Genomic DNA, 24,209 nt, shown 5'->3' on the forward strand with positions numbered 1-24,209 from the left:
GACAGTGGTCTACAACCTGTGGACCTCCAGATGTTGCAAAACTACAACATCCAGCATGCGTTGGCTGTCCGGGCATGCTGGGAGTTGTAGTTTTGCAACATCTGGAGGTTCCGCAGGATGAAGACGACTGGTAGAGGAAGTTGTACTCACCTGTCCCTGCCGCTCCGGACCATCACCGCTTGTCACCGCGGCCCTGGATGTCGCCGTCCATCGCTGTTGCCGCGTCCCAGGGGTGTCCCCGACGCTCCGCCAAGGCCTCTGCTTCCCCGGCATCTTCGCTATCCGTCGCCGCCATTACGTTGTTGTGCACGCCGCTCCTATTGGATGACGGGACGGCGTGTGCAGCGACGGGATGACGATGATGGAGAGCGCCGATGATGCAGGGGATCCCAAAGAGGACACGCCGGAGCCCCGAGGACAGGTAAGTGATCGTCGGAGCACACGGCTCACCGTAAACGGCTATCCGGCAGCGGCTGAAGCAGTCTGCGCTGCCGGATAGCTGTTTATGCGATGGCCCCGACATACAAAAGCATTGTATGTTGATGCTGCCTCTGAGAGGCCATCGTATGTTGAAATGATCGTATGTCGGGGCCATCGTAGGTCGGCGGTCACTGTATATATTCGACTAATTATATTTGCACATTCTGCTCTATCCCAGGACTTCCTTATGGTTCCTGGTTCCAACCATTCTATTTACTTGCTAAGTAATCAATTGATTCCTGTTTGGTTTTCAGAAATATATTTTATTACATTTATCCAATTAATGTATGTGACTTAGGAAGCAATCTAAATACTATTGCAGTTCTAGATACTGGTAAAAACTTTATACTTCAGAGTAGTAATTAAAGAAATGTTTATTTGGTATTTTGTGGTCTGACAACACTACAAAATGTAAAATCTATAGTGACTTTGGGTGTACTAACTCTATTAGGCATGTAACACGTTGCCTGATGTTGGTGGATTGACACCTCCTTGCTAAATATATAATGATATAAACCTGTAGGAGGTGTAATTAAAGGTTGTTTTCATGTTATAGACATACGCGGAAGGCTAAGTGCTGCCAAAACAAGTTAAGTTCCCGGTAATTATAGGTAGGTATGGAGTTAGACCAAATAGTCTTTGTAGTAGTAATGAATTGTCATGTGGAGAATTGGCTTAAGATCTTTCTCACGAGTGAATTAGAAAATGAGTAATTAGAAGCCGTAGACTCTGGTGGCGGCCCCGCTACTTATAGCCGGCAAGACCGTCTCCGAACATCAAACAGATGGTCTCTTAATCAAGAGTTGGACGATGAGACCCCTTCATTTACAGTAATTTTCCAGAATAGTAATTATTTGGCATTCCTGGAAAGTGGCACCAGATCCTTCCATAGCTGTAAAGACGGCACAAAGGTATTTGGAAAAAAACTGTCCTGAGCTTGTGCACAATAATATGACATGATCCTGGGTTTCAAGCTATACTCATTTTTATGAAAGGGGTTAACCGAGACTTTATATTGTTTTGGATCAATAAATGATGGGGCTTAGTCCATTTGAATTGATGGGCAGGGCTTTATTTACAGGCACTAAGACATAAACTAGGGATCGGCCGATATCAATTTTTTAGGGCTGATACCGAAACTGATAATCTGTGGCCTTTCAGGCCGATAGCCGATAATTTATACCGATATTCTGGTATAAATTATCGGCTATTTCTCCACCCCCCCCCCCCCCGGCCCCTGGCCCCGAAGAAGACGCGGCTGCAGATCATTGATTTAAAGCGGGCAGTTTAAATCAATGAACTTCAGCAGCTTTTGCGGAGCCAGAGACCACCACCGCAGCCCGCTTCTCTCCCCCTGCCGGTCCTTAGTCCAACACCCATTGCCTGCCCCATGCCCCATTGCCTGCCCCATCCCTGGTTTTATAATTATAATTACCCGATCATGCCCCGCCCCCCCCCCCCCTCACGCCGCACCACACCACCCCCACCACCGCTCTGGCCAATACCTTCTCATTGATAAAATTAGGTAACTCCTTCTTGTTGAACCACAGAAATCAAGATTCCATGTTTTTCAACATATCTTGTGAATAGGAGGCGTTTAATCTCTTAACCCTTTAAGGACCCAGCCCAAATATACCTTAAGGACCCGGCCATTTTTTTAACATCTGACCACTGTCACTTCAAGCATTAATAACTCTGGGATGCTTTTACCTTTCATTCTGATTCCGAGATTGTTTTTTCGTGACATATTCTACTTTATGTTAGCGGTAAAATTTTGTCGATACTTGTATCATTTCTTGGTGAAAAATTCCAAAATTTGATGAAAAAATTAAAAATTTAGCATTTTTTAAAACTTTGAAGCTCTCTGCTTTTAAGGAATATGAATATTCCAAATAAATTATATATTGATTCACATATACAATATGTCTACTTTATGTTTGCTTCCTAAAGTTGACGTGTTTTTACTTTTGAAAGACATCAGAGGGCTTCAAAGTTCAGCAGCAATTTTCAAATTTTTCACAAAATTTTCAAAATCAGATTTTTTCAGGGACCAGTTCTGTTTAGAAGTGGATTTGAGGGGCCTTCTTATTAGAAATACCCCATAAATTACACCATTATAAAAACTGCACCCCTCAAAGTATTCAAAATTACATTCAAAAGGTTTGTTAACCCTTTTGGTGTTTCACAGGAATAGCCGCAAGTTGAAGGAGAAAATTCAAAATCTTCATTTTTTACACTCGCATATTCTTGTAAACCCAGGTTTTGCATTTTTACAAGGGGTAAAAAGAGAGAAATTTTCTTAAAATGCGTAACCCAATTTCTCTTGAGTAAGGAAATACCTCATATGTGTATATCAAGTGTTCAGCAGGCGCAGTAGAGGTCTCATAAGGGAAGGAGCCACAGTGGGATTTTGGAGAGTGAGTTTTTCTGAAATGGTTTTTGGGGGGCATGTCACATTTACGAAGCCCCTATGGTGCCAGAACAGCAAAAAAAAAAAACACATGGCATACCATTTTGGAAACTAGACCCCTTGAGAAACATAACAAGGAATAAAGTGAGCCTTTAATACCCCACAGGGGTTTTACGACTTTTGCATATGTAAAAAAAAATAATGTTTTTTTTCACTAAAATGTGTTTTTCCCCCCAAATGTCACATTTTTGCAAGGGTTAATAGCAGAAAATACCCCCCAAAATTTGTAACCCCATCTCTTCTGAGTATGGAGGTACACCATAAGTTGACCTGAAGTGCACTACGGGCGAACTACAATGCTCAGAAAAGAAGGAGTCATATTTGGCTTTTTGAGAGCAAATTTTGCTCGGGGGGCATGTCGCATTTAGGAAGCCCCTATGGTGCCAGAACAGCAAAAAAAAAAAAAACACATGGCATACCATTTTGGAAACTAGACCCATTGAGGAACGTAACAAGGAATAAAGTGAGCCTTAATACCCCACAGGGGTTTCACGACTTTTGCATATGTAAAAAAAAATATATATTTTTTTTCACTAAAATGTGTGTTTCCCCCCAAATTTCACATTTTTGCAAGGGTTAATAGCAGAAAATACCCCCCAAAATTTGTAACCCCATCTCTTCTGAGTATGGAGGTACACCATAAGTTGACCTGAAGTGCACTACGGGCGAACTACAATGCTCAGAAAAGAAGGAGTCATATTTGGCTTTTTGAGAGCAAATTTTGCTCGGGGGGCATGTCGCATTTAGGAAGCCCCTATGGTGCCAGAACAGCAAAAAAAAAAAAAAAAACACATGGCATACCATTTTGGAAACTAGACCCCTTGAGGAACGTAACAAGGAATAAAGTGAGCCTTAATACCCCACAGGGGTTTCACGACTTTTGCATATGTAAAAAAAATATATATTTTTTTCACTAAAATGTGTGTTTCCCCCCAAATTTCACATTTTTGCAAGTGTTAATAGCAGAAAATACCCCCCAATATTTGTAACCCCAACTCTTCTGAGTATGGAGGTACCTCATAAGTGGATGTAAAATGCACTGCAGGAGCGCTACAATGCTCAGAAGAGAAGGAGTCACATTTGCTAAATACATTTGTTTGGAAAAAGGACATACCTCATATCTGGGCGTAAAACGGATCTCCGGGTGCACACTGGTCACGGAGGAACAGGAGGGCAGTAAGGGGCCTTGAGCTTCTGCCTATGGAGCCAGAACAGAAGGGGCATTATATGGGGTACACTAATAACTAACAAGGGGTACAGTGGGACATAAAAGGATAAAACAGGTTATGTTCCCAGAATGATGACCCAGAGCATAGCCAAAACTAAAAAATATGCCCACCCCAAACCCTATGCTCTGAATCATCATTCTGGGAATGTGATGTGTGTGGCCGTCCCTAACCTGTTGCCTCGAATGCGCACCCCGCTCAGGTGGAGAGTGAGCGCTTCGCATTTGAGGCAACATAAAAAGTCCACGATGATAGTGACTCAGTGACCCATGACCCAGAGAAAAAAATACCCCCAGAGGTCTTATCAGTTTATTTATTTATTTTTTTTTATGAGAGTTTTTTGGGCAATTTAGTGGTTTTATGGGGTTAAAATTTGGAATGTACTCTGGACTTGGTACATTGGGGTCAAATTATGGAAAATTAAAAATGAAAAGGGAAAATTTAGTACTGCATGGAAGTGTGATACTCCCTGAAGCAGTTTTTAATGCAGAGGCCCGGATGATCAGGGCAAGTGTCACATTAATAGGTGGTGTCCTTCCGAATCCCCCTCCTGTTACACACTCTGCATTTTTTCTGGGTTCGTCCCTTCTTTCCAGTGTGGGAGACTTCACCTGGAAAGTGTTGGCCTGGGACGATCCTGGCACCTATAACTTCAGTTTGTTGGGAATTCCGGCCTGCTCTTTCCTGGTCAGCAAAGATCAGGACCTTTAGGACTTCTTGGAACTGAAGGTATGTCCCTGTGTTGCCAGTGTTCTGGTACAGTACAAAAGAGTTGTACATGGCAAACTGTACCAAGTAGACCGCAACATTCTTGTACCATACACGCGTTTTCCGCATGGCGTTATATGGCTTCAGGATTTGATCAGAAAGATCAACTCCCCCCATATACCGATTGTAGTCCAGAATACAATCGGCTTGAGGACCGTTGTTGTGGTACTTCGCACAGGGACAGGTGAGCTGCCGTTACCATGAATAGTGGTCAGCATAAGGACATCCCTCTTATCCTTATACTTGACCAGCAACAGGTTTTCATGGGTAAGGGCACGGGACTCACCCTTGGGCATAGGTGTCTGAACAAAATTTAGAGGGAGGCCTCTCTGATTCTTCCGCACGGTCCCATAAGCGGACGTCGATCTGGTGGCAAGGGATGTGAAGAGAGGGATGATGGTATAAAAGTTGTCCACGTACACTTGGTAACCCTTATCCAGCAATGGGTACATAAGGTCCCAAACGATTTTCCCGCTAAAACACCCAGAGTGGGGGAACAATCTGGGGGTTCAATACGGGAATCTCGTCCCTCATACACCCTAAACTTGAGAGTGTACCCGGAGGTACTCTCACAAAGTTTATATAGCTTCACGCCATATCGCGCCCGCTTCGAGGGAATATACTGGCGGAAGATGAGTCTCCCCTTAAAACTGATGAGAGACTCATCTACAGAGAGCTCCCTAAGCGGTACATAGGCCTCCAAAAATTTGGCCCCAAAGTGATCAATGACCGGCCTCACTTTGTAAAGTCGGTCATAGGTGGGATCACTTCGGGGTGGACATGCCTCTTTATCTGCATAATGCAGGCATTTCCGAATGGCCTCGAACCGCTTCCGTGCCATGGCCATACTGTACAGCGGGGTCTGGTATAGGACGTTTTACTGTTTTATTTCACTGTTTTACACAATTTTTCCTACCTTTCCCTGGGGTTTTTTCTCTCCCTGCTCTATGGGGGATCATCGGTCCTGAGGGGGCTCCAATCCTCACAAGGGGGGGGTCCCTGGCACCTTCGAGCAGCTTTGCCCGCTGACTGAACTCAGCTAACGGGCAGAGCTGCAAGAAGATGCAATTAACCCCTCCCCCGCCGGCTGCTATTGGCTGGACGATCGTCTAGCCAATAGCAGCGCTCCTGGGGGGGGGGGGGTGACGAAATCGTTACCTCCCCATAGATACAGTGGGTGATAGGGGGTGTATTGTAGAGCCCCGATCACCTTGTATCTTCGGGTCAGCGGGTCACGCGTGACCCGTATGACCCGAATCGCGGCAGATCGTTAGTGTGAATTCACCAACGATCTGCTGCGATCGCCGACATGGGGGGTCTGATGACCCCCCTGGGGATTTGCGCGGGATGCCAGCTGAACGATACCAGGACGTCAAGGCGTATCCATACGCCCTAGGTCCTTAAGTGGTTAAAGGGGTACTCCAGTGGAAAAACTATTATTTTTTTCCTTTTTTAAATTAACTGGTGCCAGAAAGTTAAACATATTTGTAAATTACTTCTATTAAAAACTCATAATCCTTCCTGTATTTATTAGCTGCTGAATACTACAGCGGAAATTGTTTTCTTTTTGGAATGCTCTCTGATGACATCACGAACACACTCCGGTCTGCTGACGTTATTATAATAATAAGTCTTTATTTATTGTTGTCTTTAGTGGTATTTGAACCCAAGGCCCCCAACACTGCAAGGCAGCAGTGCTAACCACTAAGCCACCATGCTGCCCTTAGCATACATCTGCTATGCACGGTTGCTAAAACGGACAGAGATGTCAGCAGAGAGCACTGTGCTCGTGATGTCATCAGTGTTCCAAAAAGAAAGGAATTTCCTCCTCTGTAGCATTCAGCAGCTAATAAGTACTGGAAGGATTAAGATTTTTTAATAGTAATTTCCAAAAAGAAAGGAATTTCCTCTGTAGCATTCAGCAGCTAATAAGTACTGGAAGGATAACTAGCCGGAGGGGAGCCGGTGCCCGATGCCTGCTGAAATCATTCAGCAGGCATCGAGGCATATCGCCCAGGGGGGTCATGATGACCCCCCATGTCGGCGATGGCCGCAGATCGCTGAACAATTCAGCCCAGCGATCTGCGGCGGATTCCGGGTCAATTGGGTCTCCAGTGACCCGGAATTACTGGCTGATCGGGGCCGTCTCTGAAGGCCCCGAATAGCCAGAGCCAGCAGGGGTGAGGTGGCACTGGTGCCACCTCACGATCGCCCTGATTCGTCGGCCGGTTTACCGGCCGACCAATCAGGGCACCTGCTGCGGGTGTCACTCCCCCAACCCGCTCCGCCCCTCTTCCGGAGGACGTGAGCGGGTGCGGGAAGAAGACCCCGGGAGCTGGGGACACTGATCCCCGGCGTCAGTGTTGGGATCGGGGCCCCAGGAGCGGCGGCGAGGGACTGACCTGCAGCGGAGCAGCAGTTGGAGGTGATTGACAGCCTCCTGCTGTTGCTTAGCAACAGCTCCCAGCATGCAAAAAGGGCATGCTGGGAGCTGTAGTTATGCAACAGCAGGAGGCAGACCACCACAACTCCCAGAATTCCCTTATGGGCATGCTGGGACTTATAGTTTTGCAACAGCTGGAGGCACATTTTTTATATGGAAAAGTGTACCTTCAGCTGTTGTATAACTACAACTCCCAGCTTGCACAATCAGCTAAAGTGGATGCTGGGAGTTTTAGTGGTGCATCTGCTGGTTGCATAACTACAACTCCCAGCATGCCTGTTGGCTGTCGGTGACTGCTGAGAGTTGTAGTTTTGCAACAGCTGAAGGCACACTGGTTGTGAAACACGGAGTTAAGTAGCAAACCAGTGTGTCTTCAGCTGTTGCATAACTACAATCCCCAGCCAAAGTAGTATGCCTCCAGCTGTTGCATAACTACAAGTCCCAGCATGCCCTTCCGCTGTCCGTACATGCTGGGGGTTGTAGCTTTTGCAACAGCTGAAGGCACACTGGTTGCAAAACACTGAGTTTGTTACCAAACTCGGTGTTTCACAACCAGTGTGCCTCCAGCTGTTGCAAAACTACAACTCCCAGCATGCACTGATAGACCGTACATGCTGGGAGTTGTAGTTTTGCAACAGCTGTATGTCCCCCCCCCAATGTGAACATACAGGGTACACTCACATGGGCGGAGGTTTACAGTAAGTATCCGGCTGCAAGTTTGAGCTGCGGCAAATTTTCTGCCGCAGCTCAAACTGCCAGTGAGAAACTACTGTGAACCCCCGCCCGACCCTAAAAACATACACTACACTAACACAAAATAAAATAAAAAGTAAAAAAACACTACATATGCACATACCACTACACAGCCCCCCTCCCCAATAAAAATGAAAAACGTCTGGTACGCCACTGTTTCCAAAACGGAGCCTCCAGCTGTTGCAAAACAACAACTCCCAGTATTTCCAGATAGCCACTGACTGTCCAGGCATGCTGAGAGTTTTACAACAGCTGGAGGCACCCTGTTTGGGAATCACTGGCGTAGAATACCCCTATGTCCACCCCTATGCAATCCCTAATTTAGGCCTCAAATGCGCATGGAGCTCTCTCACTTCGGAGCCCTGTCGTATTTCAAGGCAACAGTTTAGGGTCACATATGGGGTATCGCCGTACTCGGGAGAAATTGGGCTTCAAACAAGCATTTTAGGTAAAAAAAAAAATATTTTTTTTTACATATGCAAAAGTCGTGAAACACCTGTGGGGTATAAAGGTTCACTTAACCCCTTGTTACGTTCCCCGAGGGGTCTAGTTTCCATAATGGTATGCCATGTGTTTTTTTTTTGCTGTCCTGGCACCATAGGGGCTTCCTAAATGCGGCATGCCCCCAGAGCAAAATTTGCTTCCAAAAAGCCAAATGTGACTACTCCTCTTCTGAGACCTGTTGTGCACCAGCAGAGCACTTTTCACCCCCATATGGGGTGTTTTCTGAATCGGGAGAAATTGGGCTTCAAATTTTGGGGGGTATTTTCTGCCATTACCCTTTTTAAAAATGTAAAATTTTTGGGAAACCAAGCATTTTAGGTAAAAAAAAAAATTTTTTTTACATATGCAAAAGTCGTGAAACACCTGTAGGGTATTAAGGTTCACTTTACCCCTTGTTATGTTCCCCGAGGGGTCTAGTTTCCAAAATGGTATGCCATGTGTCTTTTTTTTGCTGTTCTGGCACCATAGGGGCTTCCTAAATGCGGCATGCCTCCAGAGCAAAATTTGCTTTCAAAAAGCCAAATATGACTCCTTCTCTTCTGAGACCTGTAGTGCGCCAGCAGAGCAATTTTCACCCCCCCCCATATGGGGTGTTTTCGGAATCGGGAGAAATTGGGCTTCAAATTTTGGGGGGTATTTTCTGCTATTACCCTTTTTAAAAATGTAAAATTTTTGGGAAACCAAGCATTTTAGGTAAAAAAAAATATATATTTTTTTTACATATGCAAAAGTCGTGAATCACCTGTGGGGTATTAAGGTTCACTTTACCCCTTGTTATGTTCCCCGAGGGGTCTAATTTCCAAAATGGTATGCCATGTGTTTTTTTTTTTTTTGCTGTCCTGGTACCATAGGGGCTTCCTAAAGGTGACATGCCCTCCAAAAACCATTTGTCACTCCTTCCCTTCTGAGCCCTCTACTGCGCCCGCTGAACAATTAACATAGACATATGAGGTATGTGCTTACTCGAGAGAAATTGGGCTACAAATGCAAGTAAAAAAGTTCTCCTTTTTACCCATTGCAAAAATTCAAAAATTGGGTCTACAAGAACATGCGAGTGTAAAAAATGAAGATTTTGAATCTTCTCCTTCACTTTGCTGCTATTCCTGTGAAACACCTAAAGGGTTAAAACGCTGACTGAATGTCATTTTGAATACTTTGGGGGTGAAGTTTTTATAATGGGGTCTTTTGTGGGGTATTTCAAAGATGAAGACCCTTCAAATCCACTTCAAAACTGAACTGGTCACTGAAAAATAGTAAGTTTGAAAATTTTGTGAAAAATGTCAAAATTGCTGCTAAACTTTGAAGCCCTCTGGTGTCTTCCAAAAGTAAAAACTCATAAATTTTATGATGCAAACATAAAGAAGACATATTTTATATGTGAACCAAAAAAAAAAATATTTTGAATATCCATTTTCCTTACGAGCAGAGAGCTTCAAAGTTAGAAAAATGCTAAATTTTCATTTTTTTCATCAAATTTGGGGATTTTTCATCAAGAAAGGATGCAAGTTACCATAAAATTTTACCACTATGTTAAAGTAGAATATGTCACGAAAAACCAATCTCGGAATCAGGATAACTAAAAGCATTCCAGAGTTATTAATGTTTAAAGTGACAGTGGTCAGATTTGCAAAAAACGCTCTGGTCCTTAAGGTGTAAAATGGCCTGGTCCTTAAGGGGTTAAGAACGCAGGGCATACCTGTACGCCCTGCGCCCGGTCCCGGTATTTAAAACTGGGTCATGCCGTGACCCCGCAACATATGGGGTCGGTCCCGGCGGCTAATGATAGCCGGGACCCTGGGCTAATAGCATGCGGCATCGATCGTTGTGCCGTGCGCTAATAACCCTTTAGACGCGTCAATCAAAGTTGATCGCCGCATCTAAAACGAAAGTAAAAGCTTCCCGGCAGCTCAGTCGGGCTGATTGGGACTATCATGATAAAATCGCGATGTCCTGATCAGCTAGGACACGAGCGGAGGTCACCTTACCTTGCTTCGTCACGTCCGATCGGCGTTTGATTGCTCCAAGCCTGAGCTACATGCTTGAGCAATCAACCCCCTGTAACGCTGATCCATGCAAAGCTATGGCTTTGCAGGGATCAGTGTAAATGATCAATGTGTGCAGTGTTATAGGTCCCTATGGGAGCTATAACACTGCAAAAAAAAAGTGAAAAAAAAAAGTTAATCTAGGTCATTTAACCCCTTCCCTAATAAAAGTTTGAATCACCCCCCTTTTCCCATAAAAAAAAAACTGTGTAAATAAAAATAAACATATGTGGTATCACCGTGTGCGGAAATGTCCGAAAAATAAAAATATATCGTTAATTAAACCGCACGGTCAATGGCGTACACGCAAAAAAAACCTGACACATCAAATGTTCTATATCATGGTTTGCGCTATAAATATACAGTTCCAATTGATACGTTTTTACATATGAATATTTGGAGAAGTTAGCTACCTTCTTATATATATTAGGAGCAAAAGTTAGATACTTCCTTATGGATATTAGAAGGAGAACTTAGCTACGTCCTCATACATATTAGAAGGTGAAGTTATCTCCTCCCTATTGAACAATACAACCCGGGATGCCCCGTTTAACAAACCTTGTAATATATCACTGGAACCCTGGTCCACCTGACACATCAGATCTAATATATCTACTGAAGGCCAAATACATTTGTAGTAGGAATAGTTAAAAAGACAAAGGGGTATTCTAGACAGTTGTTACTTTTGCTACTTTCTTATGCTTTCCAAGGGTGCATGCACACAACGTTTTTGCTATAGTTCCCGTATACGGTTTCAAGTTAAAAACTGTACGAAACTGTATAGAAAACTGTAAACATTGACTTAACATTGTAAAACGCATCATCCGGTTTAGTCCGTTTTGCATCTCATACGTTTTTGTCCAGTTTTTTAGCCGTACCCAAAACTGTAGTCTACCACGGATTTTGGTCCGGGTGAAAAACTGTATTAAACCATATACTTTTTTTTAAACATGGGAGTCAATGGGATCCATACAGAACTGCATGTGTGTATGGTTCCATCCGGTTTTCACCATACGGTTTTTGACTTTGCACAGTTTTTTTTCTTGGAATTTCAATCAAACAAGTGAAACTTTATTCAAAATGGAGTGAAGAGTTAAAAACGTTTACGTTTTTTCCTTAAAAACGGATGCAACCGGACATCATTTTTCAAACCGTATATGGGTTAAAATTTGTACACACTTTTTGATACAGTTTAGTACGGTTTTGAGAAATCCGTTTTTCATTAAAAACCTGATACAGGAACTGTACTGCATAAACGTGGTGTGCGTGCACCCTTATACTTCCTTATACTTTCTTTTTTTAGGATATAATTATGGGGGGAAACTCGATCCTCCTAGATATGTGCAGTATTTATCTGATGAATAGAAGGAATTGAAGTTCTCTCCATATGTAAAATGACTCTTTGTTATTCAGATTGCTGCCATAAGGTGGCGACATACAACTAGAACACAAAGCCAGCAGCTGGGATGTTACTATTGTGAGTGCTATGTGGGGTGAAGTGCCGGCTGCCCCTACTGTATCTGATCTTATTAGAAGTCATCAATAAACTTAGTGACCAGGGGAAAAACATGCTCGGCTGCTGCAGAACCTCCTTTTAAATGGTAAGTTTCCTCCACACCCTTAACTAATATAATACACACTCATCATTGTCCAAAAGATATGTAGCACCTGTGGTGTGTATTATGATGTTCTGCAGCAGCTGAGATTTGTATTGTGAAGTTCTGCAGCAGCTAAAGTTTGTGAGGTTATTATTAGGAGGTTCTTGGGCAGCTTAGGTGTGTATTATGAGGTTCTTGGGTAGCTTAGGTGTGTATTATGAGGTTCTTGGGTAGCTTAGGTGTGTATTATGAGGTTCTGCAGCAGCTCAGGTGTGTATTATAAGGTTCTTGGGTAGCTTAGGTGTGTATTATGAGGTTCTGCAGCAGCTCAGGTGTGTATTATGAGGTTCTTGGGTAGCTTAGGTGTGTATTATGAGGTTCTGCAGCAGCTCAGGTGTGTATTATGAGGTTCTTGGGTAGCTTAGGTGTGTATTATGAGGTTTTGCAGCAGCTCAGGTGTGTATTATGAGGTTCTTGGGCAGCTTAGGTGTGTATTATGAGGTTCTTGGGCAGCTTAGGTGTGTATAATGAGGTTCTGCAACAACTTAGGTGTGTATTATGAGGTTCTGCAGCAGCTCAGGTGTGTATTATGAGGTTCTTGCGCAGTGTAGGTGTGTATTATGAGGTTCTTGCGCAGTGTAGGTTTGTATTATGAGGTTCTGCAGCAGCGTAGGTGTGTATTATGAGGTTCAGAAGCAGCTTGTGTGTGTATTATGAGGTTCAGCAGCAGCTCAGGTGTGTATTATGAGGTTCTTGGGCAGCTTAGGTGTGTATTATGAGGTTCTGCAGCAGAGTAGGTGTGTATTATGAGGTTCTTGGGTAGCTGAGGTGTGTATTATGAGGTTCAGCAGCAGCTTGTGTGTGTATTATGAGGTTCAGCAGCAGCTCAGGTGTGTATTATGTGGTTCAGCAGCAGCTCAGGTGTGTATTATGAGGTTCAGCAGCAGCTCAGGTGTGTATTATGAGGTTCAGCAGCAGCTCAGGTGTGTATTATGAGGTTCAGCAGCAGCTCAGGTGTGTATTATGAGGTTCTTGGGTAGATGGGATGTGTATTATGAGGTTTTACTATAGCTGTGGTGTGTATCATAAGGTTCTGCAGCAGCTGAGGTGTGTATTATGGGGCTCTACAGCAGTAGTTATATACATATAGAGATTTTAATTTTGTCATATATGGGGGCACCAGCACATGAAAACACAGATTATTACCTAAATTGCCCACTAACCTATAGCATTCTATAATACATTATAATATTAGTACTAGATTATAGCATGGGCAAAAGGGACATGTTCTTTACCATTTAGGGGCTTTTGCGCCAGCTGAGAAGGCACTGTATGGTACAATATAATTGTAATAGTTAGGGAAGGTATTGAGGTAGCAGTATTGTTTGACCACTGCAGTACACAGTATTTGGGGCATTGTATATGTGTATATTACTATTGTAACCCTTGGGATTAGTGTTGTGTATTATCCTGCAATTACAGGAAGTGTCCAGTAGATGGTGGAATGCACAAAGAAATGAACTGAGCAGTGACTAAAGCTGGGAAGGAGGAATCATGTGCTCGTGGCCATCTTGGATTGTCACTTCCTGCAGAGCAAGCAGAGAGATTGGACACAGAGGGACAGCATGTGAGCGTTTCTGGCTCAAAATATGCAGCAGCTGAGAGAAATCTGCTAGCAGGCTGATCAAGATCTAGAACTAATAGCAGGAAAGTCTCTACGTGCAGTGAAGAGAACGTAAAGCTGGACCGACCTTATTTACAGGCTGTGTAAGGGTTAACCTTTCTACCCTGTCTCACAACAGGGAACCCTGAACTCACATAGCGATAAAAAGACCTTGAGATCAGTTTGCAGAAATTTTGAGAGTTTCAGCCTATTCCAAGTAACACTGTGGAACAGGACTTTGTATGGGCCCCATCTATTCAATGTGCACCAACTGAAGGTACCCAACAGCATCAAGGGCAAAGATTAGGATGGGCCGCAGGAGTGCTTGTGTGTGGATGAGACCTATATACACATTGCATTTATCTGATTTTTGAAGTTGAGTTGTTCTTTTCTGTCTAAGTGCTCTCTGATGACACGTGTCTTGGGAACCGCCCAGTTTAGAAGCAAATCCCCATAGCAAACCTCTTCTAAACTGGGCGTTTCCCGAGACACGTGTCATCAGAGAGCACTTAGACAGAAAATAACAACCTTAACTTCAGAAGCTCATAAGTACTGAAAGGATTAAGATTTTTTTAATAGAAGTAATTTACAAATCTGTTTAACTTTCTGGAGCCAGTTGATATATATAAAAAAAGTTTTTTTTCCTGGATAACCCCTTTAAGCCTTTCACCCATGTGCTAGGCGGGTGTGGCTATATAACTCCAACTCAATCTGTATTCTAGTTGCTGGTTATTGAGTGCTATACTTCTATGTCTGCTTAAAGGGGTTATCCAGGAAAAAACTTTTTTTTTATATATCAACTGGCTCCAGAAAGTTAAACAGATTTGTAAATTACTTCTATTAAAAAATCTTAATCCTTTCAGTACTTATGAGCTTCTGAAGTTTAGGTTGTTCTTTTCTGTCTAAGTCATCTCTGATGACACGTGTCTCGGGAACCGCCCAGTTTAGAAGAGGTTTGCTATGGGAAGTTGCTTCTAAACTGGGCGTTTCCTTCTAAAGAGGCCTGTGGAAAATGAAAGAAGCAATCTGATTGGTTGCTATGGGCAACTGCACCACTCTTCCTCTGCACAGGTTTTGATAAATCTCCCCCTATATTCTGTTCTGTTTGTGAGTTTATATTTTGCCCTGTTAGTATTTGTATTGTCCAGTTGGTTTCTGTTTCTGGCCTGTGGCCGACTTTGTTGTTTGTTTTTGCGCCTCTGCACTCTAGCGCAGGAAGGGACCGTCTCCCAGTTGTCAACTCACCGTTTAGGGTGAGTGGGCAAGTAGGCAGGGAGAGATGTGTTAGGGTCAGTTTAGGGCTCACTCTCCCTGTCCCCCTAGTCGGTCCATGACAGCTACATAATGAATATTGGTAGTGAGAATTATGAGAGATATTGAAGAAGACATCAAATAATAGAATCAAATAAACAAAAAGAAAATAAAGTAAAATAGAAGAAAATAAAAATAACTAACACATAATAGAAAAGTGAAAGGAAAAGCCTAAAGAATGAACCCGCGCGGTTCCTTACCCAAACCATCCCTTTCACATGGAGTCATTTAACTCCTTAAAGGGGTACTCCACCCCTGGCATCTTATCCCCTATCCAAAGGATAGAGGATAAGATGTTAGATCGCCACGGTCCCGCTGCTGGGGAGCCCTGGGATCCCCGCTGCGGCACCCCGCCATCATTACTGCACAGAGCGAGTTCGCTTTGTGCGTAATGACGGGCGATACAGGGGCCGGAGCATCGTGACATCATGGCTCCGCCCCTCATGACATCACGGCCCGTCCCCTTAATGCAAGTCTATGGCAGGGGGCGTGATGACCACCACGCCCCCTCCCATAGACTTTTATTGACGGGGGCGGGCCGTGACGTCACGAGGGGCAGAGCCGTGATGCAACGATGCTCCGGCCCCTGTATTTCCCGTCATTACGTGCAGAGCGATCTCACTCTGCGCAGTATTGATACCGGGGTGCTGCAGCAGCGATCCCCGGGGTCCCCAGCAGCGGGACCCTGGCGAACTTACATCTTATCCCCTATCCTTTGGATAGGGGATAAGATGTCTAGGGGCGGAGTACCCCTTTAAGGACGCAGCTCCTGCCATTAAACCTGATATTAGGTGGAAAATTATTCAAGCTAGTAGAAATTTATTGTTCTTGCAGATATTGCATAATATTTTTTTTTATATAATTTTGGCTGGTAGGGAAAATGATATCATGCATATATTTTGATGTATTTTGATTAAACGGGTAATCCACTGCAAAACATTTTTTTTAATCAACTGGTGCGAGAAAGTTAATCGGATTTTTAAATTACTTCTATTAAAAAATCTTAACCCTTCCAGTACTTATCAGCTATTGTATGCTCCACAGGAAGTTCTTTTATTTTTGAATATCCTTTGTGTCTGACAACAGTGCTCTCTGCTGTCCATTTTAGGAACTGTTTAGAGCAGAAAAGGTTTGCTATGGGGATAGAAAAGAACTTCCTGTGGAGCATATTGCAGCTGATAAGAACTGGAAGGATTAAGATTTTTTTAATAGAAGTAATTTACAAATCTGTTTAACTTTCTGGCACCAGTTGATTAAAAAAAAAATGTTTTCCAGCGGAGTACCCCTTTAAATATACAATGCCTGGGCCTAATTGCTCAAAATGAGAATAAAACAGACATCCCTACCTTACAGAATTTGAAGAATAGAATTCTGATGGTCAGGAGAATGGAATATTTGTCAGCAATATTGGATAATCTCCTACCTCAATTCTACAAAATATGGAAGGATTGGGATAATTACTCAGAATTAACCTTTTCAGGACATAGGGCGTATGCTTTGGCCTAGGGTGGCAAAAATCCTTGCACCAGCCCTGCGTGTTACCCAACTCTATGTGTGTATTAACATTGTACTACTGTATGGTCCCAAAATGCGGACCTGATGCTTCCATGTTAAAGGGGTACTCCACCCCTAGACATCTTATCCAACCGCCACGCCCCCTCCCATAGACTTGCATTGAGGGGGCGGGACGTCACACAGGGGCGGAGTCGTGACGTCACGATCTTCCATTCCAGTGGTCGGGAACCAGACCCTCCAGCGCTTCCGGAGCAGTAACAGGTGGGTGCCGCATGCTATATTGCGGGTGTCCCCAGCGGCGGGACCCCGCGATCAGACATCTTATCCCCTATCCTTTGGATAGGGGATAAGATGTCTAGGGGTGGAGTACCCCTTTAAAAACAGAGTTTCAGGCGGAAAGTTTAAAAAAAAAAAAACACTTGACAAGGCTGGATTCCTATAATAGAACCATTCAAAAATAAATTGTTCCTCATTGTAGTCAGAAGAAAACGGATATCCCGCACCAGCCGTTCATTATGAATCATAGTAATTCATTACTTGCAGCCAGAAAACTGTATTTAACAAAGTGTAAACAATGTTTCCTCTTCCCATTGTCCCGCACGTGGAATGTTGTGGATGACGCCGTGCGCTTTTTCCAGGGGCCGCACGATTTTTCCTCTTCGTTCTGTATTAATCGTTTCCAGTCCTTTTGTCAAACACTTCGGTGTCTGAGAATACAATGATACCAAGCTGTTTTCAAGGTCCCAGCTGTTTAGTGCCGCACCTGTTGTTTCTTGTTGCGTCCTGTCATTCGCAAAAAAATGCGTTTAACGGGAACAGATTGGAGATCTCTATTATGGTTGTGCTCTGAATAAGCTAATGTGAGGCCGTATGAGACCCATTATGTCAGATCAGAACGTTGGCAAATGTTTATGATGTGCCGGAGAACATCGGCAGGTGACGGATAAAGTGGCATTGTGACATTCTACATCTAATTCTATTTCGTTTTCTTTTTATTCCCTTTGAACATTTTTAGGACTTTACACATCTGTTTTATGGCTATAATTAATGTCTATCTCCGTTCGCACACAATGTATCCCCCAGGCCTCCCTCTGAGTACATGATTGGCACATCACATGCCGTTATCTTCCTGTGCCTTTTTCCTTTTTTATTTCTTCCTTTTTTTTTTATCCAAAAATTGTGCTTTGTTTTAAATTCCTGCCTTAACCCCTTAAGGACCCAGCCATTTTACAACTCAGGACCCGGCCATTTTTTGCACATCTGACCACTGTCACTTTAAACATTAATAACTCTGGAATGCTTTTAGTTATCATTCTGATTCCGAGATTGTTTTTTCGTGACATATTCTACTTTAACTTAGTGGTAAAATTTTTTGGTAACTTGCATCCTTTCTTGGTGAAAAATCCCAAAATTTGATGAAAAATTTGAAAATTTAGCATTTTTCTAACTTTGAAGCTCTCTGCTTGTAAGGAAAATGGATATTCCAAATATTATTTTTTTTATTCACATATACAATATGTCTACTTTATATTTGCATCATAAAATTGACGAGTTTTTACTTTTGGAAGACACCAGAGGGCTTCAAAGTTCAGCAGCAATTTTCCAATTTTTCACAAAATTTCCAAAATCACAATTTTTTAGGGACCAGTTCAGGTTTGAAGTAGATTTGAAGGGTCTGCTTCTTAGAAATACCCCACAAATGACCCCATTATAAAAACTGCACACCCCAAAGTATTCAAAATTACATTCAGTCAGCATTTTAACCCTTTAGGTGTTTCACAGGAATAGCAGCAAAGTGAAGGAGAAAATTCACAATCTTCATTTTTTACACTCGCATGTTCTTGTAGACCCAATTTTTGAATTTTTACAAGGGGTAAAAGGAGAAAATGTATACATCTATTTGTAGCCCAATTGCTCTCGAGTAAGCACATACCTCATATGTCTATGTAAAGTGTTCGGCGGGCACAGTAGAGGGCTCAGAAGGGAAGGAGCGACAAGGGGATTTTGGAGCGTACGTTTTTCTGAAATGGTTTATGGGGGGCATGTTGAATTTAGGAAGCCCCTATGGTGCCAGAACAGGAAAAAAAAACACATGGCATACCATTTTGGAAACTATACCCCTTGAGGAACGTAACAAGGAATAAAGTGAGCCTTAATACCCCACAGGTGTTTCACGACTTTTGCATATGTAAAAAAATTAAAAAAATTTCAATAAAATGTGTGTTTCCCCCCAAATTTCACATTTTTGCAAGGGTTAATAGCAGAAAATACCCCCCAAAATTTGTAACCCCATCTCTTCTGAGTATGGAGGTACCCCATAAGTTGACCTGAAGTGCACTACGGGCGAACTACAATGCTCAGAAGAGAAGTTGTCATATTTGGCTTTTTGAGAGCAAATTTTGCACGGGGGGCATGTCGCATTTAGGAAGCCCCTATGGTGCCAGAACAGCAAAATAACCCCCACATGGCATACCATTTTAGAAACTAGACCCCTTGAGGAACGTAACAAGGGGTACAGTGAGCATTTACCCCCCACTGGTGTCTGTCAGATCTTTGGAACAGTGGGCTGTACAAAAGTTTTAATTTGCGCAGCCCACTGTTCCAAAGATCTGTCAGACACCAGTGGGGTGTAAATTCTCACTGCACCCCTCATTACATTCCGTGAGGGGTGTAGTTTCCGAAATGGGGTCACATGTGGGGTTTTGGTTTTTTGCCGTTTGTCAAAACCGCTGTAACAATCAGCCACCCCTGTGCAAATCACCTCAAATGTACATGGTGCACTCTCCCTTCTGGGCCTTGTTGTGCGCCCCCAGAGCACTTTGCGCCCACATATGGGGTATCTCCGTAGTCGGGAGAAATTGCACTACAAATTTTGGGGAGCTTTTTTCCCTTTTACCTCTTGTCAAAATGAAAAGTATAGGGCAACACCAGCATGTTAGTGTAAAAAATTTATTTTTTTACACTAACATGCTGGTGTAGACCCCAACTTCACCTTTTCATAAGGGGTGAAAGGAGAAAAAGCCCCCCAAAATTTCTCCCGAGTATGGCAATACCCCATATGTGACCCTAAACTGTTGCCTTGAAATACGACAGGGCTCCAAAGTGAGAGCGCCATGCGCATTTGAGGCCTGAATTAGGGATTTGCATAGGGGTGGACATAGGGGTATTCTACGCCAGGGATTCCCAAACAGGGTGCCTCCAGCTGTTGCAAAACTCCCAGCATGCTTGGACAGTCGACGGCTGTCTGGCAATACTGGGAGTTGTTGTTTTGCAACAGCTGGAGGCTCCATTTTGAAAACAGTGGCGTACCAGACGTTTTTAATTTTTATTGGGGAGGGGAGGGGGGCTGTGTAGGGGTATGTGTATATGTAGTGTTTTTTACTTTTTATTTTATTTTGTGTGTTTTTAGGGTACAGTCACACGGGCGGGGGTTACAGCGAGTTTCCCGCTGCGAGTTTGAGCTGCCGCACAAAATTTGCTGCATCGCAAACTTGCAGCCTGATACTCACTGTAAGCCCCTGCCCATGTGAATGTACCCTGTACATTCACAGGGGGGGGGGGGGGGCCTCCAGCTGTTGCAAAACTACAACTCCCAGCATGCACAGTCTATCAGTGCATGCTGGTAGTTATAGTTTTGCAACAGCTGGAGGCACACTGGTTGGGAAACACTGAGTTAGGAAACAGACAATGTTTTCCAACCAGTGTGCCTCCTGTTGTTGCAAAACCACAACACCCAAACATTCTCAGGCATGCTGGAAGTAGTAGTTCGGCAACATCTTTAGAGCCAGATGTTGCCGAACTACAACTCCCAGCATGCTTGGAGTTGTAGTTTGCAACATCTGGAGGACTACAGTTTGCAGACCACTAATAAAGCGGTTCCCAATCTGTGCCCTTCCAGATGTTGCAAAACTACAACTCCCAGTATGCCAAAACTGTCCAGGCATGCTGGGAGTTGTAGTTTTACAACATCTGAAGGGCCAGATGTTACAGAATTACAACTCCCAGCATGCCTGGACAGTAAGGGCATGCTGAGGATGTGTAGTTTTGCAACATCTTGAAGGGCACAGTGGTCCCAAAACTGCGGACCTCCATATGTTGCAAAACTGCAACTCCCAGCATGCCCAGATGCCAAGGGCTGTCTGGGCATGCTGGGAGTTGTAGTATACAGGGTCCCAATACAGCAATGCATGTCGCTTTACGGCGACGTGCATTGCTGTAAAGGGCCCGACCGCGGCTGAAGATCCACTCACCTGTCGCCGCCGCCGTCTTCATCGCCGGGATCCGGGTCTTCAGGGACGAGGTAAGTACCGGGGCCGGGCCCCAGCACTCCCCCGTCCCCCGCCGCGTCCTCCGGTCTTCCTCCCATGCTCTCCGGACTTCCAGGGGCCGGGCAGGGCGGGAGGAAGTAACCGCCCCCCCCCCCCCCCCCCTGCGTTTGGTCGGTTAACTAACCGAAGAATCGCAGGGGATTGGAGGAGGTGGCCGGCTTGCCACCTCGCTCCTATACTTCAGCATGGTCCTGGCTGTCTGTGACAGCCGCGATCATGCAAAATTACCGGGCGGTCGGGTCCCAGAAACCCGATCAGCCCGATATCGCCCCAGATCGCAAGGCCTACATGGCTCCCCTCGGCGTTTGCCCTGGATCCCTGCTGAAGGATTTCAGCAGGGATCCGCTTCCGATCTCCGCCGGGTGAGCGGCAGAGACCAGGAAAAGACCATGACGTATGCATACGTCATGGGTCCTTAAGACCCAGGGTGTGATGACGTATGCATACGTCATGGGTCCTTAAGAGGTTAAAGGGGTACTTCAGTGAAAAACTTTTTTTTTTTTTTTATCAACTGGTGCCAGAAAGTTAAACAGATTTTTAAATTACTTCTCTTAAAAAATATTAATCCTTCCTGTACTTATTAGCTGCTGAATACTACAGCGAAAATTATTTTCTTTTTGAAACACAGAGCTGTCTGCTGACATCATGAGCACAGTGCTCTCTGCTGACATCTCTGTCCATTTTAGAAACTGTCCAGAACAGCATATGTTTGCTATGGGGATTTCCTTTTACTCTGGACAGTTCCTAAAATGGACAGAGATGTCAGCAGAGATCACTGTGCTCATGATGTCAGCAGACAGCTCTGTGTTTCAAAAGAAAAATAATTTCCACTGTAGTATTCAGCAGCTAATAAGTACAGGAAGGATTAAGATTTTTTTAATAGAAATAATTTACAATTCTGTTTAACTTTCTGGCACCAGTTGATTTAAAAAATAAAAAAAAATAAGTTTTTCACCGGAGTACCCCTTTAATTGGTAGGACCTTGAAGTGAAATTCTGAGTGAAGTTCCATTGTAGCTGCTTCTTCTTGTATTGGGACCAAAAAAGCAGAGGAATTAACTAAAAGGGAGAAGAGGGCCCCCAGTACTATGTGCAGAGTACGTACAGGGGGCAGCAAGAACAGGAAGTCTGTGTGGTGCAGCCTTGGCGAATAGATGCAGAGCAGGAAGTCTCTGAGATGCAGCTTCAGTTCATAGCTGCAGAGCAGGAATTCATGGCAGGAAGTCACTGAGGTGCAGCATTAGCCAGTAGCTGCAGAGCAGGAAGTCTCTGAGGTGCAGCATTAGCCAGTAACTGCAGAGCAGGAAGTCTCTGAGGTGCAGCTTCAGCCAATAGCTGCAGAGCAGGAAGTCATTGCATGAAGTCACTGAGGTGCAGCATCAGCCAATAGCTGCAGAGCAGGAAGTATCTGAGGTGCAGCTTCAGCCAATAGCTGCAGAGCAGAAAGTCGTGGTAGGAAGTCTCTGAGGTGCAGCTTTAGCCTATAGCTGCAGAGCAGGAGGTCATAGTAGGAGGTCTCTGAGGTGCAACATCAGCCAATAGCTGCAGAGCAGGAAGTCTCTGAGGTGCAGCATCAGCCAAAAGCTACAGAGCAGGAAGTCTCTGAGGTGCAGCTTCAGCTGTTGGTCCATACTGTTGACCATGAGTGTATCCATATCTGTAGCAGTTATAGAAGGTATACTCCTTGGCGGGATCATCGTTTCTATCTCGTTCCACTATATGTATTTTCCTTTTACTCTTCATGGCTTTATTGCTTTACGCATTACTACAATGGTGAGAGCCCTTCAGGACTTTTCTATGGGCCCCTTGTTCTCTACTTATAGTATTGCCAAGAAATATCCAGCAAAACATCCTCAACCTTAGGATTCTGGAAAGATACTAAGGAGAACAGGTTTTCTTTGCTTTGTTTACCTATGGGCAGTCTCTGTAGTCTTAGGACTATTTTTTATCTCAGCCCTGTAATCTTCCTTTTTTGAACATACCTGAGGTGAATGTTATTTTTAGATAATCCTCCCAGTAGGGGGCGTTGTTTACAGCCTGATGATTTTGGAGCTTTGTTTCTAAAAGAAGATGTCTGAACCTTGATGGTCTGTTTAAAGGGGTACTCCGGCCATCACACCCCCTCCCATAGGCTTGCATTGAGGGGGCTGGGTGTGATGTCACAAGGGGGCAGAGTTGCGGGGGTCGTGAGTCTTCAGACACAGAACGATCATCCCTCCGTGCAGCTGAGACTGGTGGGTGCTGCATAAGAGATTGCGTGGAGGGACCCCCGTGATCAGACATCTTATACCCTATCCTTTGGATAGGGGATAAGATGTCTTAGAACCGAATACCCCTTTAAGATTATTCATATCTGTCTATGGAGTATGTGCCCTGTTAGAGCAGCATATTACAGCTACATGTCTATACTGCTATTAGCCAAATGGCACTTTATTGTGCTCTTTTTGCTATTTGGAGTAAAATGCTGCCCTTAGATTTTGTTGACTTACTTTTGATCATATTAAATAATTTTTTTGCTAAATTTTTTTTATCCTGCTAGGGCTGGAAAAAAATTTTTCCAGTCGTCCTTCTGCATTCTCCTCAATGTATATATCTCCTGGCCCATAGGGGCCACATACATGTTCTGGCTCCAACTTAAAGAGCCAGTGCTTGCTTCTCTAATATGTCTTCCATGTATCCTTGCCTGGCATTACCTATTCAAGGCTGCTTTGCCTGCTCACCTGTGCGTGTGCAATCATTTTTTTTTTTATTCCCATAGCGAAGTTGTAGGTTCCTGATCTACTATCCTGTATCTGTTCTATGCCTGTTCTTGTGGGATGTTCTTATACTGAGATATTGTACTCATGCAAATGTCCCCGATACACATCCCGATACCTGAAGACCATAAAAGAAATCACTCTCACCTTCCATCTGCTTGCGCGCTTCGGTTTTCTCATTGTTCACTCTGTTATGCAGAGTGGTGTAGGACCTGTCGCATTATTACATGATTTCATCACACGGCAGGTCCTGCACCACTCCAATTTTCAGGCACCACTAAGAGAGAGAAGGATGTAGAGGCCTCAGGGTGGGCACAAAGGAAAGGTGAATAGGATTTTTATTATTTTCTTTT

General features: G+C 44.0%; 1 protein-coding gene and 1 long non-coding RNA gene across 5 annotated transcripts in view; one reads left to right on the top strand and one right to left on the bottom strand.

The window, feature by feature from the left end:
* The window catches only part of LOC130358301 (uncharacterized), a 32,302-nt gene extending 28,154 nt beyond the window's left edge, over nucleotides 1-4,148 (bottom strand). The window contains exon 1 of the long non-coding RNA XR_008889458.1: nucleotides 4,065-4,148. This is a non-coding gene — a long non-coding RNA (uncharacterized LOC130358301). The remainder of the gene's footprint in view (nucleotides 1-4,064) is intronic.
* Nucleotides 1-24,209, top strand: part of DLG2 (discs large MAGUK scaffold protein 2) — a 1,357,480-nt gene that overhangs the window by 106,511 nt on the left and 1,226,760 nt on the right. The gene's annotated exons all lie outside the window — the stretch shown is intronic.

Source organism: Hyla sarda, chromosome 2, assembly GCF_029499605.1.
Source record: "Hyla sarda isolate aHylSar1 chromosome 2, aHylSar1.hap1, whole genome shotgun sequence".
Classification (NCBI taxonomy): Eukaryota; Metazoa; Chordata; class Amphibia; order Anura; family Hylidae; genus Hyla; species Hyla sarda.